Raw genomic sequence first — 17347 nt, 5'->3', positions numbered from 1 at the left:
TAATTTTTCAGGAAAATTCACATTGCACAAGTGCTCTTTTCATACTATCATGAAAGAAAATTTATTTCCCTTGACAAAATAAAGTTTCCCTCAAAAAACTTTTCATTCTGATGCATAATTTAGAAAGCTGACCGCTATGGCAGATTTGTCCTCTCATTCAATACTTTTGTTCAGAAGACACAAATCAGCAGCCTGATTACAATGTGATTCAATCACAGTATTGACCTTTGAAATGCAGAGTAAACTACTCATCATCATCAGAAAACTGCAGTATTGCTAGTGGTTCAGTGTCAGGCTCAGCAGCAGCAAGGCCTGTAGAGAAGAAGGGAAGGAATTTGCCTTCCTGTCTGCTGCCGTCAGCAATGCTCAAAGTGTACAAAGCTACTGCCTTAAAGACATCATAAAAAGAAACCTTCTTGGCTGGGATGTCCAAGAAGATCCCAATCTTTGACAAATAGCCAGTCACAGTCAGAGAGGTCCAAGGATTCGTGCAGGCCAAATAATCTTGCCCATCTACACATGCAATAACCCAGAAGCCATTCTCAGGACACAGAGTCAAAGTCCCTTTGCGAGCCACAGATTCACAGGCAATACCCAAGGCCCAGTTTCTTCTTGTCCCAACATTTACTTCCCAATAGTGTTTCCCGGAAGTGTATCCTTCCTTTGCCAACACAAACAGATGGGAATCAAATCTCTTCTGATTTCTGAGCAAGAATCTGATGACACCAGTATCTTTCACTGTCCTCCCATCGGCAGAGATTTCCAATCTCGGATGAGCTGTGTCAGCATCCAGGATGACATCTCCTGCAATGGTCAAGTCAGGCCATTAGGAGCAGAAAACACAAGCTCTGCTTTTCTGAACCTGTCCCTTCTCTGCCTTCATCCCCCTCTCATTTGTCCTTCCCCCCCTCTATGCTCAGGTGCACTCAGCAGTCTCTTGTCTTAGGACACCTCAAGCTTCTCCCTCCCCTCCTGCCATGTCCCTTTCTGCCAGAGAGAGTGGCAGCCAGCACATACCAAATGCCAGGCACTCCTCCAGTGCTCCTGGGACTACAGCAGGCAGCTCCAAGGAGGAGGCTGTGCTGCTCAACCTTCTCTGCCTCCATCTCTGCATTGCTGGCAGGGAGTGGCCTGAGGGAAAGGACCAGGAGTTGGCAGCAGATGGAATTAGGTTTGGCTGCCAGCAGTAATTAGGTTTGGATTAACTCCTTGCCAAAGTCTGAAGGGGATTTTCAAGTTTTAAGCACTTTTTTTCTCAATAACCAGTGTATGATACTGCTTGCACATGGATTAGAGTGGAAGAGTACCCTGCAGTGCCACAAGGATAAGGGAATGTTTCTTGCCTCAGCTTTCTACATGCATCAGGGGATGGGAAGAACCCTGGTAGGATTCAAGCAAGGTGCAGTGTCACAAACTGAGGTCCTCTAGCTCAATTCTGATTGAAAGGAGAAGGAGCTGCTTCTGCTGTGAAGCAAGATCAGCTTCAGACACTTTTCCTGAGAGGCCCAAGAGCCAAATCAGAAGTGAGAGCTGGAGCTGCAGTGGCCACTGCAAGCCAGCTGTGCCTGCTCCCCCCACCTGAGAAGGCTCCTGACGAACACAGGCAGGGCCTTGGGCAGCACATAACATCAAAAAGTCAGCCAACCACCCTTCCCTGAGTGTGTTCTTCACCAAACAGCTATCTGAGGGGGTTGGGTGTGTTTTCCAGAGCTGCACTCGGGCTCTTGAGTACTCACTTCTTCATCTCACTTATGCTTACCTTTGTAGGACCGTAGGACTGGAAGATCTGTGGGAAAGGAGAAAAGCAGGAAATCAGTGGATTTGTCAAGGCTTGCTCTGGCAATGAAGCAAAATTGGCCAACTCTTCCCCCTTGGTGACAATGAGGCCACTCTCATGCTTCCCTACTCTGACCCTGACAGTACAGTCAGACACAAGGCTCTTAGTGTTGCTGGGGCGCTGACAACACAATCAAACAGAATGGGATTGAGGATATCTCTTAACATGACACCCAGCTCTCTCTCCTTCATGACACTGATGCCACGCCCATGCTCTCCTACTCCCTCACCACACACACACATACACTGTTCTCTTAACCAGTTCTACTCTCATTTCGTCAAAGAATCCCAGAGAAAACAGTACATCAGGGTGTGTGATAATTTTGTTTTCCAGACATGGGGCATGTGCCTCCAACTTGCTTCCTCTGAGGACCGAGGAGGACTAAAATGTGCCATGAGATGAGCTCAGCCTCTCTTTCCTTTTCAAATGGGAAAGAGAGGCCAGAGGAATGGCCAGACCCTAAAGTAAAGGCTTTCACAGAGAAAGACTTGCCAGGAAGCAAAGGTGACTTTCCTGCACCAGTTAACCCTGGAGACCCTGTCAAAGTGATTGAGCACTGTTGGGCCAGGGGGAAGAGGAGCAGGGCTGCCCAAGGCCTGAGCCCCTACATTTCATCTGGGACTCTCACACTCCTGGTGGTCCTTCCTTCCCTGAAGTCTCCAGCTCCCAGTGTTCTGGGGCACATGGGCTCTGGAAAAAGGAGGACAAAGACTCTCCCAGCTCACTAGAACTGGTTCGGATGGATTGACTGCTGGAGGGCTGGGGACGGTGCGCAGGTCCTGTGAGCATTCCCAAAGGCTTGAGAAAGGCTTGATGGGCAGGATGGAGGGTTGGGATCAGCCCCCTCCATCTCTCCAAACAGCAGTTATAGGCTGTGGGAGACAACAATGTTTGTTTCTCTTAAGGGGAAGAGAAGTGGGGAAAGCAAGAAGACAATACTAAAGGCATGGAGGTGGGCTCCTTTACCACATATTGAGTCATAGAGAGCCCAAACTACACATTCCTTTCAAAGACAAGGTAATGAAGAGGAACCTTGACCACCTGCTGTCATCATTTCAGTGTTCAGGTGTCTTTGCAGGTGGGGACACAAGAGCTACTTGCCAAGAAAATCTGTCCCTCTCCATCCACTTTGAGAAGCTGTGTACAAGAAGCTCACAGGACAATTTGCCTGTAAAGCAGCTTTTGCCTTCAGAGAGATGAAGTTCTGCTGGAAAAGGCCTTGCTCACCTAAGTCATATTTTGTGGACTGCAATGTGCCCTGCAAAGTTTTTTCCAGAGTTTGGATTTCTTGGGAGAGCCGCTGGATGTCCATCAGCTGCATGGATTCCAAGACCCTTGAGGTATTTTCCTTCACTCTCCTTCCTGTAAGAGAAGACTTGTGTCAGTGGAAGAGTGGTTTTGCCTCACCTGAGATGAGGTACAGTACCACAAATTACACCGGACCTTTCTTAGAAAGGACCAAAAAGACGCTGTGCTTTTACTTCCTCCAAATGTGATGGAGAGAAAACAAACCTTTACTGACTCCCAACACCATTTCACCATCAAAGATGTTCCACTGTGATGGGACAAAGAGCTGCTCACAATGAAGTTCTGCCTCATGCACCCACTCAGAGAAGGCAAATAACTAGATCACAGGACATTTGTAGAGCAGCTTCTACCTTTTGAGAGGTGAAGGCCTGCTGGGGAATGCCCTAGCTTACCTAGTTCATTCTTCATGTCTGCTCTTATCATCTGCAGGTCACACTGTGTGGACCCCTCCATGTTCTGGAATGCTTCCTGTAGAGTTTGCATTTGCTGGGAGAGCTGCAGAAGGTCCTTCTTCCACATGGATTCCATAGCCCTTGTGTTTGCTTCCACTGTCCTTCCTGTGAAGAAAGAACCATCTCACTGGAACAGTCTCATTGCTGTCTTGAGGGGGAGACTGGCAACCTGTAATCACAATGCCTGAAAGCTCTGATCTAAACTTCCTGCCCCAGGGCATCTTTCCTTAGGACTCTCCCATTCCCTGTGGTCCTCCCTAAAGGCTTGACCAAGGCCTGCTGGGCAGCACTGAAGGCAGCACTGACCCCAATCCATCCCTCCAGACAACATGTGTGGGCCCTGGGAAACAACACTCTTTTTCATGAGGAAGGTGTGGTGGGACATCCCCTACCTGTCCCTCAGACACCATTGTGGTCCCAGGAATGCTCACTGTACCTCAGCCTGGGTCAGTGGTTCCCGAGATTGGATATGGACCCTGTGCCTGCCCAGGGCAAGGTCCCTGGACATTTGGCAGAGAGTTCTGGGTGCTGCCAGTGCCCTCCCCTGCCCCCACCTCATGCACTGGCAATGGAGATGCCCCCTAGCCAAGCAGGTGAGCATGGGGTGGGGCTCATCATGGGCATGGACACGCAGGGTGTGCACAGCCTGGCTTCACCCTGTGTAGCATCAGGAGTGGGGCTGTAGCAGAAGGGTAGTGGGGAAAGCAACAGAGACAGGGACAAGGGTTCAAGGGGAAACCTTATCGACTATCAGGCAGTTAGAGGACTCAGAGTTCAAACTCTCTTAGAAGCAAGGGAGAGAAGAGGGACCTTGAGCCCCTGCAGAGAACATTTTAGCATGGAGGTGTTCCAGTGGCATGAATGACAAGTCTATTACGCATGTAAGGGCTGTCCTTCCCCATCCCATTTTAGGAGCTGTCAGACGATATCCTCTCAGGAAAGTTTGCCTATAAAGCAGCTTTTGCCTTTTGAGAGGTGAAGGCCTGCTGGGGAATGCCCTAGCTTACCTAGTTCATTCTTCATGTCTGCTCTTATCATCTGCAGGTCACACTGTGTGGACCCCTCCATGTTCTGGAATGCTTCCTGTAGAGTTTGCATTTGCTGGGAGAGCTGCAGAAGGTCCTTCTTCCACATGGATTCCATAGCCCTTGTGTTTGCTTCCACTGTCCTTCCTGTGAAGAAAGAACCATCTCACTGGAACAGTCTCATTGCTGTCTTGAGGGGGAGACTGGCAACCTGTAATCACAATGCCTGAAAGCTCTGATCTAAACTTCCTGCCCCAGGGCATCTTTCCTTAGGACTCTCCCATTCCCTGTGGTCCTCCCTAAAGGCTTGACCAAGGCCTGCTGGGCAGCACTGAAGGCAGCACTGACCCCAATCCATCCCTCCAGACAACATGTGTGGGCCCTGGGAAACAACACTCTTTTTCATGAGGAAGGTGTGGTGGGACATCCCCTACCTGTCCCTCAGACACCATTGTGGTCCCAGGAATGCTCACTGTACCTCAGCCTGGGTCAGTGGTTCCCGAGATTGGATATGGACCCTGTGCCTGCCCAGGGCAAGGTCCCTGGACATTTGGCAGAGAGTTCTGGGTGCTGCCAGTGCCCTCCCCTGCCCCCACCTCATGCACTGGCAATGGAGATGCCCCCTAGCCAAGCAGGTGAGCATGGGGTGGGGCTCATCATGGGCATGGACACGCAGGGTGTGCACAGCCTGGCTTCACCCTGTGTAGCATCAGGAGTGGGGCTGTAGCAGAAGGGTAGTGGGGAAAGCAACAGAGACAGGGACAAGGGTTCAAGGGGAAACCTTATCGACTATCAGGCAGTTAGAGGACTCAGAGTTCAAACTCTCTTAGAAGCAAGGGAGAGAAGAGGGACCTTGAGCCCCTGCAGAGAACACTTTAGCATGGAGGTGTTCCAGTGGCATGAATGACAAGTCTATTACGCATGTAAGGGCTGTCCTTCCCCATCCCATTTTAGGAGCTGTCAGACGATATCCTCTCAGGAAAGTTTGCCTATAAAGCAGCTTTTGCCTTTTGAGAGGTGAAGGCCTGCTGGGGAATGCCCTAGCTTACCTAGTTCATTCTTCATGTCTGCTCTTATCATCTGCAGGTCACACTGTGTGGACCCCTCCATGTTCTGGAATGCTTCCTGTAGAGTTTGCATTTGCTGGGAGAGCTGCAGAAGGTCCTTCTTCCACATGGATTCCATAGCCCTTGTGTTTGCTTCCACTGTCCTTCCTGTGAAGAAAGAACCATCTCACTGGAACAGTCTCATTGCTGTCTTGAGGGGGAGACTGGCAACCTGTAATCACAATGCCTGAAAGCTCTGATCTAAACTTCCTGCCCCAGGGCATCTTTCCTTAGGACTCTCCCATTCCCTGTGGTCCTCCCTAAAGGCTTGACCAAGGCCTGCTGGGCAGCACTGAAGGCAGCACTGACCCCAATCCATCCCTCCAGACAACATGTGTGGGCCCTGGGAAACAACACTCTTTTTCATGAGGAAGGTGTGGTGGGACATCCCCTACCTGTCCCTCAGACACCATTGTGGTCCCAGGAATGCTCACTGTACCTCAGCCTGGGTCAGTGGTTCCCGAGATTGGATATGGACCCTGTGCCTGCCCAGGGCAAGGTCCCTGGACATTTGGCAGAGTTCTGGGTGCTGCCAGTGCCCTTCCCTGCCCCCACCTCATGCACTGGCAATGGAGATGCCCCCTAGCCAAGCAGGTGAGCATGGGGTGGGGCTCATCATGGGCTCTTCAACTTGGAGGTGTTTCAGTGTCACGAAGCAGAAAACTGGTTTTCCATGTAAGGACTCTCCTTCTTCAACCACTTTGAGGAGCTGTGGAGAATGAGTTCACAGGACTGTTTGCCTGTAGAACAGCTTTTTTCTTCAGAGAGATGAAAGCCTGCTGGGGAATGGCCTACTTTACCTAGGTCATGCTCCAAGTCTGTTCTGATCATCTGAAGGTCACGCTGTGTGGTCTCATATCTGTTCTGGAAATTTTCCTGCAGAGTTTGAATTTGTTGGGAGGCTTCATGGTGGTCTTTCTCCAGCCTGGATTCTAAGGTGCTTGTTTTTGCCTGCACTGTCCCTTCTGAGAAGAAAGAACATTTTCATTAGGACAAAGGTTTCGTGGTTCATGGATTTCTTGAGGGAGAGACCATTGATCTGTAATGACAATGCCCAAAAGCTTGTCATTACAGCTGGTCATATGAAATCCCTGTCAAAGCATCTCTTAGGGCTCTCTTAGGCTTCTCCCACTCCCTGTGGGTCTTCCTAATGGCTTGACCAAGGCCTCCTGGGAAGGATGGAGGGTAGGAATGATCCCACTCTATCTCTCCAGAGAGTACTCTTGGGAGATAATATTCTTTGTTATGAAGATTGTGTGGTGTCACAGAGCACAAAAACTGTTTCCTGTGTAAGGGCTGTCTTTCCCCATCCCCCTTGAGGAGATGTGGCGGACAAGTTCCAGGGCAATTTGCTTGTAGGGCAGCCTTTGCCTTCAGAGGTATGAAGGCCTGTTGTGGAAATGCTTCTGCTCACCTAGCTTGTTCTCCAGGTCTACTCTGATCATTTGAAGGTCACGCTGTATAGCAACCTTCATGTTCTGGAAAGTTTGCTTCAGAGTTTGAATTTGTTGGGAGAGATGCAGGAGGTCCTTCTGCCACATGAGTGCTATATTCCCTGTGACATTTGCCTCCACTGTCCTTCCTGTGAAAAAAAACTGGTGTCACTGGGACAATGATTTTTCTCCCTTGAGGTGAGGTCTTTTCCCACTAATGACACAAAACTTTCCTCTTAAAAAGGAATAAGGTGATGTTCTTTCACTCCCTTCTACAACAAGTGAGAGAAGAGAGACCTTGACCATCTCCAGTTGCCACCTCAGCATCAAAGGTGTTCCAGATGACTGGGATATAAGAGCTGCTCCCAAGGAAGTTCTGCCCACTCTGACAAAAGGCAAATGATTAACTCACAGGTCAGTTTACCTGTAGAGTCAGATTGACCTTCAGGGAGAGGAAGTCCTGCTGAGGAATGGCCCTGCTTACCTAGTTCATCCTTCAGGTCTGTTCTCATCATCTGAAGGTCTCGCTGTGTGTACAGCTGGGTGTTTTGAAAAGCTTTCTGCAGAGTTTGAACTTGTTGGGACACTTCATGGAGGTCCTTCTTCCACATGGATTCCAAAGGGTTTGTAGTATTTGCCTCTACTGTCAATCCTATAAAGAAAAAGAAGAAAAAGAACAGTGTCATTGGGACACTCTCATTACCTTCTTGAGGGAGAGAGCAGTGTCCTGATTTAAATTCAATGCCAGAGAGTCTCTTCAGGTTTTCCCTTTGAGTATTCTTGATCAAAAAAGCTATTCCCCACATAAGGATTGTACTTCTCCATCTGCTTTGAGAAGCTGTGGTGGGCAATCACCCAGGACAGTTTGCCTGTAGAGCAGCTTTTGCCTCCAGGGAAACGGCAGCCTGCTGGGGAATGGCCCTGCTCACCTAATTCATTCACCAGGTCTGTTTTGAGGAGCTGAATATCACACCGAGTGGACTCCTGCTCATTCTGGAAAGCTTCCTGCAGAGTCTGAATTTTTTGGTAGAGGTGCTGGTGGTTCTTCAGCCAAACAGTTTCCAGAGAGTCCACTCTCCTTCCTGTGAAAAAAGACTGGTGTCACAGAGGTAATGATTTTTCCTCCCCTGAGGCAAGGACTTGTTCCTCTAGTGACATAGGCCTTTGCTCCTAGAAAAGAACAAGAAGACGCTGTTCTTTCACCACCTTCAAGGACAGGGGAGAGAAAAGGGACCTTGATGACCTCCAGTTGCCATATCAGCAATCAAAGGTGTTCCACTGGCATGGAACATAAGAGCTGCTCCCAAGGAAATTCTGCACAAGGCACACACTCCAAGGACTAACTCACAAGTCAGTTTGATTGTGGAGCAGTGTTTGCTTCCAAAAAGATAAAGGCCTGATGGGGAATGGCCTTGCTTATCTATTTTTTTTTTTTCCTTTTTCTTTCTTTATGTGGGAAGGGCACAAGAAATTCAATTCATTCAAGTTTCCTCATGTCCTGCCTATTTCTAATTTATACTCTCCAGACTTTTCTTTCCTCAGACAATCCTTTCTAATTCAGAGGCCTTGGAAAATAACTCAGCCCTGAAAAACAAAGATGGGGACTTCACATTCTGATGGATCTGTAGGCACTCTTACTGATCTCTTCCTTGGCTTTCAGATCCTCTTCCACCAAGAGTTTGCTCTGGGAAGGAGCCTTGGCCTCTCTTCTGGACCTGCAGTCTTGTGACATGGAAACTTTTTTCCACTACAGTTTTTACCTGTTGAAAGGAGTCTCAGCACCACTGTGAGCCCTTCTAAACATGAGCTTGAAGCTCCTGTGCTGCTGGTGAGGAATATTGAAAGGGACCCCATTGCCTTCTCACTCCCCAATGGTCTGGCCACAGGGGAGAGCCCAGGCTATGCTGCTTGCCAAGTGAGCAAAGAACATTCCTCTGCCAGCATCCCAGCTGGAAAGAATGGGAATGGGAGAAAAGATGGCCTTAGATCCCAGGGAGGATGGGATCCAGAAGAGTCCAGGCTGTCCTGGTCAGTGCTGGGAAAAGCCCGTTTTTGGGGCAGCTCTGCACCTGGGAACCTGGAGTCCTGAGCATCTGCATGGGGATGGGAAATATAACAAAGGACTTGTTGGAGGACAGTGTAAATGGGAATTTCCAGAGGGGCGAGATGTTTGATTGCACTGCACTAGACCCTCATGCATCTTCTTGCTTGGCACAGGTTTTTTTCCAAGGATTGTGGGTATGTGCTGGCACTGATCCTTCAGAGAAGGCCGATGGAAAGGCTTCTCTTTGTGTCACATAGAACCTCCCCTTGGTCATCTGTTGATAGTCTAACAAGAGAATGAGTCTCATAGAAATGCAGAATTGCAGAGTCAACTCATCAAACAATGGTTTGGGTTTTAAGACACCTTATAGACCTCTCTTTCCAATCCACCATCATCTCTTTCCAGCCTTCCACTAGACCACATTGCTCCAAGCCTTATCCAACCCGGCCTTGAACCCTTCCAGGGATGAGATATCCATAGCTCCTACAGCAATCTGTGCCAGGGCCTCATCGCCCTCACAGGGAAGATTTTCTTCCTATTATCTGATTTAAATCTACCCTCCTACAGCTTAAAATCAATTCCACCTTGTCCTAGGAATCTGTGCCTTTGTAAGAAGTCCCTCTCCAGCCTTCTTGTAAGCTACCTTTAGCTACTGGAAAGATGTCAGAGACTGGGTAAGTTTAGTGTCTCAAGCCAATTCTTTTCTGTGTGTCTGTATGTGTGTATGTGTATGTGTGTCTTTGCGTCTCCGTGTCTGTCTCTGTGTGTGCATGCCTGTGTGTCTGTGTCTGTGTGTCTCTGTCTGTGCATCTGTGCTGTCTCTGTGTCTGTCTGTGTGTCTGTGTCCCTGTGTGTGTCTGTCTGTGTCTCTGTGTGTCTATGTGCCGGTGTCTGTGTTTGTGTTTCTGGTTGTCTCTGTGTCCGTGTGTGTATCTGTGTATGTATCTGTGCATATGTCTGTGTGTCTGTGTGTGTGTGTCTCTGTGTCCATGTGTGAATCTCTCTGTCTCTGTCTGTATGTGTCTGTGTGCATGTGTCTGTGTGTCTTTGTGTCTGTCTGTATCTGTTTGTGTGTGTCTTTCTGTGCGTGTGTCTGTTTGTATCTGTTTGTGTGTGTCTAAGTTTGTATCTGTCTGTGTGTCTGTGTCTCTGCGTTTCTGTGTCTGTGTGTGTCTCTGTCCCTGTATGTGTCTGTCTGTGTTTGTGTATCTGTCTGTGTGTGTCTCTGTGTATGTGTATGTGTGTGTCCTTGTGTGCGCCCATGTGTGCGTCCATGTGTGGGTGCATGCGCACGCCCGCGCGCGTGCACGTGTGTGTGTGTGTATGTGTGTGTGTGTGTGAGTGTGTATTTGGAGGCAGGTCAGGCCTTTCTTTCAGGTAAGACAGCGCCCTGCCCCCAGACCCCTCAGATTGACTGAGCTGTCAATCAATCAATCAAACAGCAGGGGGAATTTCCTGCTCAGCCTCTGATTGGCTGAAGTTCCAGAAATCCCATCTAGGAGGTGGGGCCCACAAAGTGCCAAGGGATTAAAAGGGATGACCATCCAGTACCAAACTGTCTGGCCTTGCTGGCTTTTTTGGGGTTCTGGTCTTGCCAATGTCATAACCCTAGGAGTTGGTAGCTATGCCTGTGGTTTTTATATATCTTTTCTGTCTTTCTCTCTGTCTTCTCCTAATTATCTTTTCATGGAACTTTGTGGGTAACTTCACATCTTAAGGATTTAAACATTTCTAGGTTAAGTGGGCTAAGTAAATGGGCTAAGTTAATGAAGTTGCTATCAAACTAATGCTAAGTAATGCCACTATAAGTGGTTTCATGTTGAATTTCATGTTGTATTTAATCCTTTTGCCAAAGCTTGCTTAATCTTCTATATTTTTGCAGTAAACTTTTGTGTGATTTTCAGCTCTTGAGAATATCTGGTGGGGATTTATTTCTCCATTGTGCTAGCTACAATCAAGGAACGTTGAGTTTAACCCCTGGATTTAAGTATTCAGGGTGTAACAAAGGGTCTCTAAAGTCTGCCTAGAGCCCTCTCTGCTTCCATTGTTTGTCATAACTACCATAGGCAATGAATATGGAACCATTCTAGATACACCAGGTGGCTGGTCCTGATGCAGCCAAACAACTGACAAGACACCAACCCTCCTGCTCTGGAAGACATCTAGGACAGAAAGAACCCACAGTCATTGATAAAATGAAGTCAGCAGACATCTTGGTGGGATGGCTGTTGACTATGGAGATGATACCTATGTTTGTATACTTATGCATACAAACATACTTCACATATATATGTGAATGTTTATGTATGTATGTTGGAGGGTGTAGGATGTTTGAATGAGTAGATGGTATAGATTAAGTGGTGGAAAATGTCCTGGTTCAGGCCAGGACAGGGTTAATTTTTGCAGTGGCTGGGAAAGGGGCATGACCAGGACCCTAATGTGATTTGTTACAAACTCACATCATTGGCATGGGGTTGGGGGGAAGTGGAAAGGGACACTGTCTCTTCTGGGGAAAAGGGATTCCTTCTGGTCAAAAAGAAAGGGCAGGGAGGGAAGTCATCCTGTACTTGTTTATTGTCATGGCGTCCTTGATGTGGATTTTGCATACGAATGACTCTCTCTTTTTTTACACTTCCATTATTAATATTGTTCTTGTTATTGTTTTTTTTTTTCTTATCTCATTGCTGATTCCAGTAAATTATTCTTGTCTAAAACCATGATCTTCATCTTTTGTTCTCAACTCCATCCTGTAGCAGCAGGAAGAGAGAAAGAATAGGGGACTGAAAGTATGGTGTGTCATTAGGGAGTCTAAGTGGGAGCAGTGAATTGGGGAGTTCCATTCCTAAACCATAATACAGACAGAAATGGAGATGAGGCTGAAGGCACAGAGCTTGAGAGAGGCAACTGGTGTGAAGTCAGTACAGCTTTTGGGGAGCGGTCAGTCCTGCCTGCCTTGCCATGAGCAATGAGGCACTGGTGTGGGCCCTTGGCCATGACACTCTGCCACAGGTTCCCAAGGCTTGGCAGGGCCCTGCTCCAGCTCCCAACCAGGAAGGAAAACCAAGTCCACAAAAGCCCCCCAGAAAGGACTGAGCATAGCTGTGCCCTCAGACACCACAGAGCTGGAACACCTGCCACTGGACTAGGGAAATGAGACTTGTCCCCAGCCATGGCTGCAGAGGCAGAGATCTCTGGACAGGCCCTTGCCAAGGTGGGAGGCACCACTGACACTTCTAGGAAAATAGGTCCAGATCTGATGAATGAGCTCCACTGGAAGCATTGGGAAGAATGAGACCAATGGAGGCAGAGGAAGGGACCATTCTAATTCACCCCAAAAAAAAGTACCTCAATCCCATCCTCCTTCTTTCTCTTGCCTGTAGATGCCATGGTCCACCCAAGCTCTCATGCATGCAGAGGCATCTTTCTTCTGCCTCTAGATGACAGATGGCAAAATTCTACCTGCAGGAGAACTCAGAATTTGAGCTGAGTGGAAGCTAATGCATCTGTGAGCCAGAAGTAGACCCTACATGGTATTTCATCCTATTTGTCAGAGAGTAGTCTTACAAGAGGCTGAGAAATTACATCCTGCAGCCTCACATCTAAGAACATGAGGTCCTGTGAACCAAGAGGCCTTACCTTGAAATACTAGAACAGCACCAGCAGCCAGTGTGAGAAGGAATAAAGGGAGCTGTATCCAGGAGGCAGGAACCCACTGAGATGCACCTGGAAAAACAGAACCTTTGGGGGAAAAAAAATTCCAAAATTCCTTTGGGGAAAAAAACCCACCCCAAGAGATTTTGTAGAGATAAATAGAGAAATAGTCACAATCCTACACAGGTGGTCAGAGCCTGCCTTCCCTCGGGATGTGCACATCCCTAGGGGCAAGAGGGATCCTGCTCATCTCACACTGCAACCTGTCCTGCCTGCAGTGCCCCGTGGTGCTCTGGGATGGGTCTGGCTGAACTGGATTGCTGTTGCCTTCCCTAGCACTGGAATGGGCCTCACAGGGCTCCTAAAACAGTGAGCCTCCAGCAAAGACTTCTGGGGACAACAGAACTCACCTGAGATGCGCACAGTATTTTTCTTCTCCATCTGTACCAGTGGGCTCAGGATTTGACAGGTGACTTTTCCCACTTACTCTCCTGTAACTGTGACTCAGCTACACACACTGAAGAACTTCTCACTGTCCTGGTTACTTTCAGTGTCTGCAGAGAGCCCCTGCCCATCCTCAGTAACCCACTGGACAACAGGTTCTGGAAACCATCTGTGTGATCTGCAGCCAAGTTCTAGCCCTTGCCCTTGGGGGCCCTAAATTTCAATGAACACTACACTGGTACCTTAAAGACAAGGGAGTTTGTTAGTGGGAGAAGTTTATTTCCTTGAAAGCAGCTCTTCCTTTGATTCACAGCTCTTTCTTAACCCAGAGTTTCCGGCCAGTTTGTCAGTCTTTCACAAAACCTTTACATTGGTCTTTCTGTCATCCCGCACTTCATCTGCCATAAATGCCAAATTTCCTTTGGCTTAGAGAGAGCTATGGTGTGGGATGGATTTGCTTCTCAGCTCCCCATTATTTCATGGAGCAGGCAGGGAGAAGGTGTGTGCTTTGTATTCTTCTTTTGGAATGACTCTGTAGGATCCCCATCCAATTTTGAGGATTGGTAAAGCAGGGCACAGCACAGTAGAGCCCAGGCACCTCCCCATTCCATGCCAGAACTACAGGTGGGCACAGATGGTCACTGACAGGAACTGTGCCAAAGCTTCACCAGTGTGATGAGGTGGGATGCACCACACACAATTCAGAGTCACACTCCTGGTCAAAGCTGGATTTCATAGGAATTTGTCCTGTGTAATAGTAGGAAATGGGCGCTGCCTTGAAGCTTTTTCTCTCTCCTTTCCCAAAAGCATCTCTAATCCCCTTTGGATGAGGGGATTTAGATTTGATCTTAGGAAGAAATTCTTGACTAAGAGTGAGGCACTGGCACAGCTTGCCCAGAGCAGCTGTGGATGTCCCATCCCTGGAAGTATTCAAGGCCAGGTTGGACAGCATTTGCTTCTGCCCATGGCTGGGAAGTTCAAATGAGAAATTCTTTAAGGTCCCTTCCAACTCATGCTTTTGCATGATTCGAAGATCCCCTGATTCCATCATTCTATGCTCTTTTTCATCAGTGAATCAAGGTTCACCAGCTCCATCTGACATTATCAATACCTGCACACAAATGGTGCTGACTGTCCAGCTGGGGGGAACTGGCAGCACAGAACATCTCCTTAGCCCTTACCCCAGCTGAGAAGTCACAAGACAGAGGGCCTCATTCCCATCAGTCCCACAGCCGGGATGCTGAGCGCTTGGATATCTGTCAGGTAGCCTCACACCTCCCAGCAGGGATTATTGCAATTTTCCAGCCCCATGTGGGTCAGAACAGGGCTCAGGCTAGGCATGGAAGTTGCAGAACATCTTGACAGGTGGCCTATGCTGGGAGTGGGGAGGTGATGTATTGGGTCATATGAGGGGGCATCAGCTGGGGGACAGTGATATTTTGGAGAGCTCTTTTCCTTCTGTAAGAGTTTCCCCCCTTCCCTACCCAGCCCAGAAAGTCTCCAGCCTGCAATGCTGAGCTTGGCGGCCATATCAACAATCTGATCCCTGGATATCACAGTGCTGGCTGGACGTTCTTCAGTGTCAGGGACACATTCCCAGTGTCAAATCCATCTCTTGGCACTGATATCCATCCATGGTATTTCTGCATCTGTTCACCCCTAAACTGCCTACGTGTGTAGATGTCCTCTCTGTGCCCATCTGTGATTTTTCTCCACTGCACTTCGGGATTGTCCAGTGGCTTTGTGGAAGAGATGGTGCAAGGAATGATTGTATCCTGACCAACTACATTGTATCCTATTCCAACTACATTTTCAGGAGAGGTGAGCTCAAAATTGTCTGTGAGTGAGCATCTGGCTGAAATCCATCAGAAAATGTACTGGTGTGAAGGAAACAGGGGTAGGAGTCACAGTGGGGAACAACTGAAAGTAATAGATTAGAGGGAGAAAACAGGATGATATAAGTTGTACAGGATGGGATTATTTTGGGGAAAAGGAAAAAAATAAATGCATAAAAGCATATCCAGAGCCATTTCATGCACCTCCCCAGCTGGCCTTGCCCTTTTGCAGCCCTGTGTCACCAGCAGCAAGGTGGCTGTGACAATGTCAACTGCCAATGCAGACAGGGAAATGCTCCTGGCACTGGGGCAGAGCTGGACAGGGCACAGTTGTCTTGGCTTAGATCTTCCCTGGCTTCGCCAGGGGAGAGAACATCTGACTTCAAACGGCTGGATTCCCCAGGACCAGAGGGGCAGGACAGCTCTGGCTCTTGTTCGAATCAGGGCTGCTCAGGAGACCATAACCCTCAGCTCCACAATTTCTGATCATCTGCAGGCTGGAATCCCCCAGGAAGGAACAGAATGAAAGGAACAGAACAGCTCATGGAAGCATTACCTGAGAAAGGGATAGCCAGAAGAAGCGCCAGAGCCAACAGGAGCCATCTCTTCTGCTCCATCCCTGCAGTCCAAGGGGTAGGATGATCCTGCAGCTGACCTGGAACAGTCACAGAAGGGAAGTGAGAAAAGAAGGGAAATCCTGTCCCAACCTCTTCAGATCTTTCTCCTGGCACTTGTCACCAGCTGTGACTCCTGAACGTGCCAAATCTCAAACAGTTGAGATCAGAAATTAAGAAAACTTGTGCCTTTCCAGAGATCTCAATTATACTTGCAGCTTCTAGGAATTTCAGTCTAGCATGCTCTCAGGAAGCTGTGACAGGGAATGCAAGAGAAAATTCAATCCAGTCCCTACTTCCTGCTGTGAAATTTAATGGACACCTTAAAACACCAGTTTAAATCTTTGGTTTGGAATCACAGAATCTTTAGGTTGGAAAAGGCCTCTGAGATCACAGAGTCCAATCTTTGATTAAAGACCACTTTGACAACTAGACCAGGCACTTAGCACCACATTCAGTCTTTTCTTGAGCATTTTGAGGATGTTGACTCCGCTGCCTCATGGGTAGCCTGTTCGAATGCCTGACCACCCCTTCAGTGAAAAATTGTTCCTGACATCCAACCTAAACCTCCTCAGCACAACTTAAGGCTTGAATTTCCTCTTGGCATTTTGCTAGTTTTCTGGGAGAAGAGATCAACCCCCAGCTTGCTACAATTTCCTTTCAGGTGCAGAGAGTGATATGGTCACCCCTTCTCTCACTCTCTTGAGTTTACATGGGCAGGTTTTGGTAGCAGGGGGGTTCCAGAAGGATGCCTTCTGTGACTAGCTTCCCCTATGTCCAACAAAACCTACACCAGCTGGCTCCAGGACAGACCCACTGCTGGCTAATGCTGAGCTATGCATGGATTGTGATGATGCCTCTGTGATAATATATTTAAAAAGAAAGTTTTTGTGCAGATGTAATTGAGACCAGAAAATAGTGAGGTGAGAGCATGTGAGAAGAACAGCTCTGCAGACAGCCAGGTCAGTGCAAAAAGATGAGCGGGAGGTGCTCCAGTACCAGAGTGGAGATTCCCCTGAGAGTCTGTGGGGAAGCCCATGGTGAGGCAGCTGTGCCCCTGCAGCCCATAGAGGGTACAGTGTGCAGAGATCTACCTGCAACCTTTGGAGGAGCTCCACACTGGAGCAGGTGGATGCCCAAGAGAGGCTGTGACCCCATGGGAAGCCTGTGCTGGAGCAGAGTACTGGCAGGGACCTGCAGACCCATGGAGAGAAGAGCCCAGGCTTGAGCAGGTAAGGCTGGTAGGGCTTGTGATCCTGTGGGCAACACACACTGGCATGGACTGTACCTGAAGAACAGACCCCATGAATGTGTGGCCCACATTGCAACAGTTCATGGAGAACTGTTCCCTATGGGAAAGACACACACTGAAGAAGTCTGTGGAAAAGTGTCTGCCCTGGGAGGGACCCCACACTGGAGCAGAGGAAGGATTCTGACTCCCTTCTCTGAGCATAGTCACAAACAAGGTGTGATGAATTGACCATTGCTTCCATTCCCCATCTCCCTGTGCCACTGTGGGGAAGAGGTAGAGCTGGGAAAAAGGGAAGGGTGAGGAGAAGGTGTTTTTAAGATTAATTTTACTTCTCATTGCCCTGCCC

The 17347-nt window shown here is 48.4% G+C and overlaps 1 pseudogene; it reads right to left on the bottom strand.

The window, feature by feature from the left end:
* Nucleotides 1-244: 244 nt before the first annotated feature.
* Nucleotides 245-15752, bottom strand: LOC129046889 (butyrophilin subfamily 1 member A1-like; annotated as a pseudogene).
* Nucleotides 15753-17347: the final 1595 nt, after the last annotated feature.

The sequence above is a fragment of the Molothrus ater genome, chromosome 19 (assembly GCF_012460135.2).
Source record: "Molothrus ater isolate BHLD 08-10-18 breed brown headed cowbird chromosome 19, BPBGC_Mater_1.1, whole genome shotgun sequence".
Lineage (NCBI taxonomy): Eukaryota > Metazoa > Chordata > Aves > Passeriformes > Icteridae > Molothrus > Molothrus ater.
Note: the sequence above shows the minus strand (reverse complement) of the source record. Positions and strands in the feature narration are given on the sequence as shown.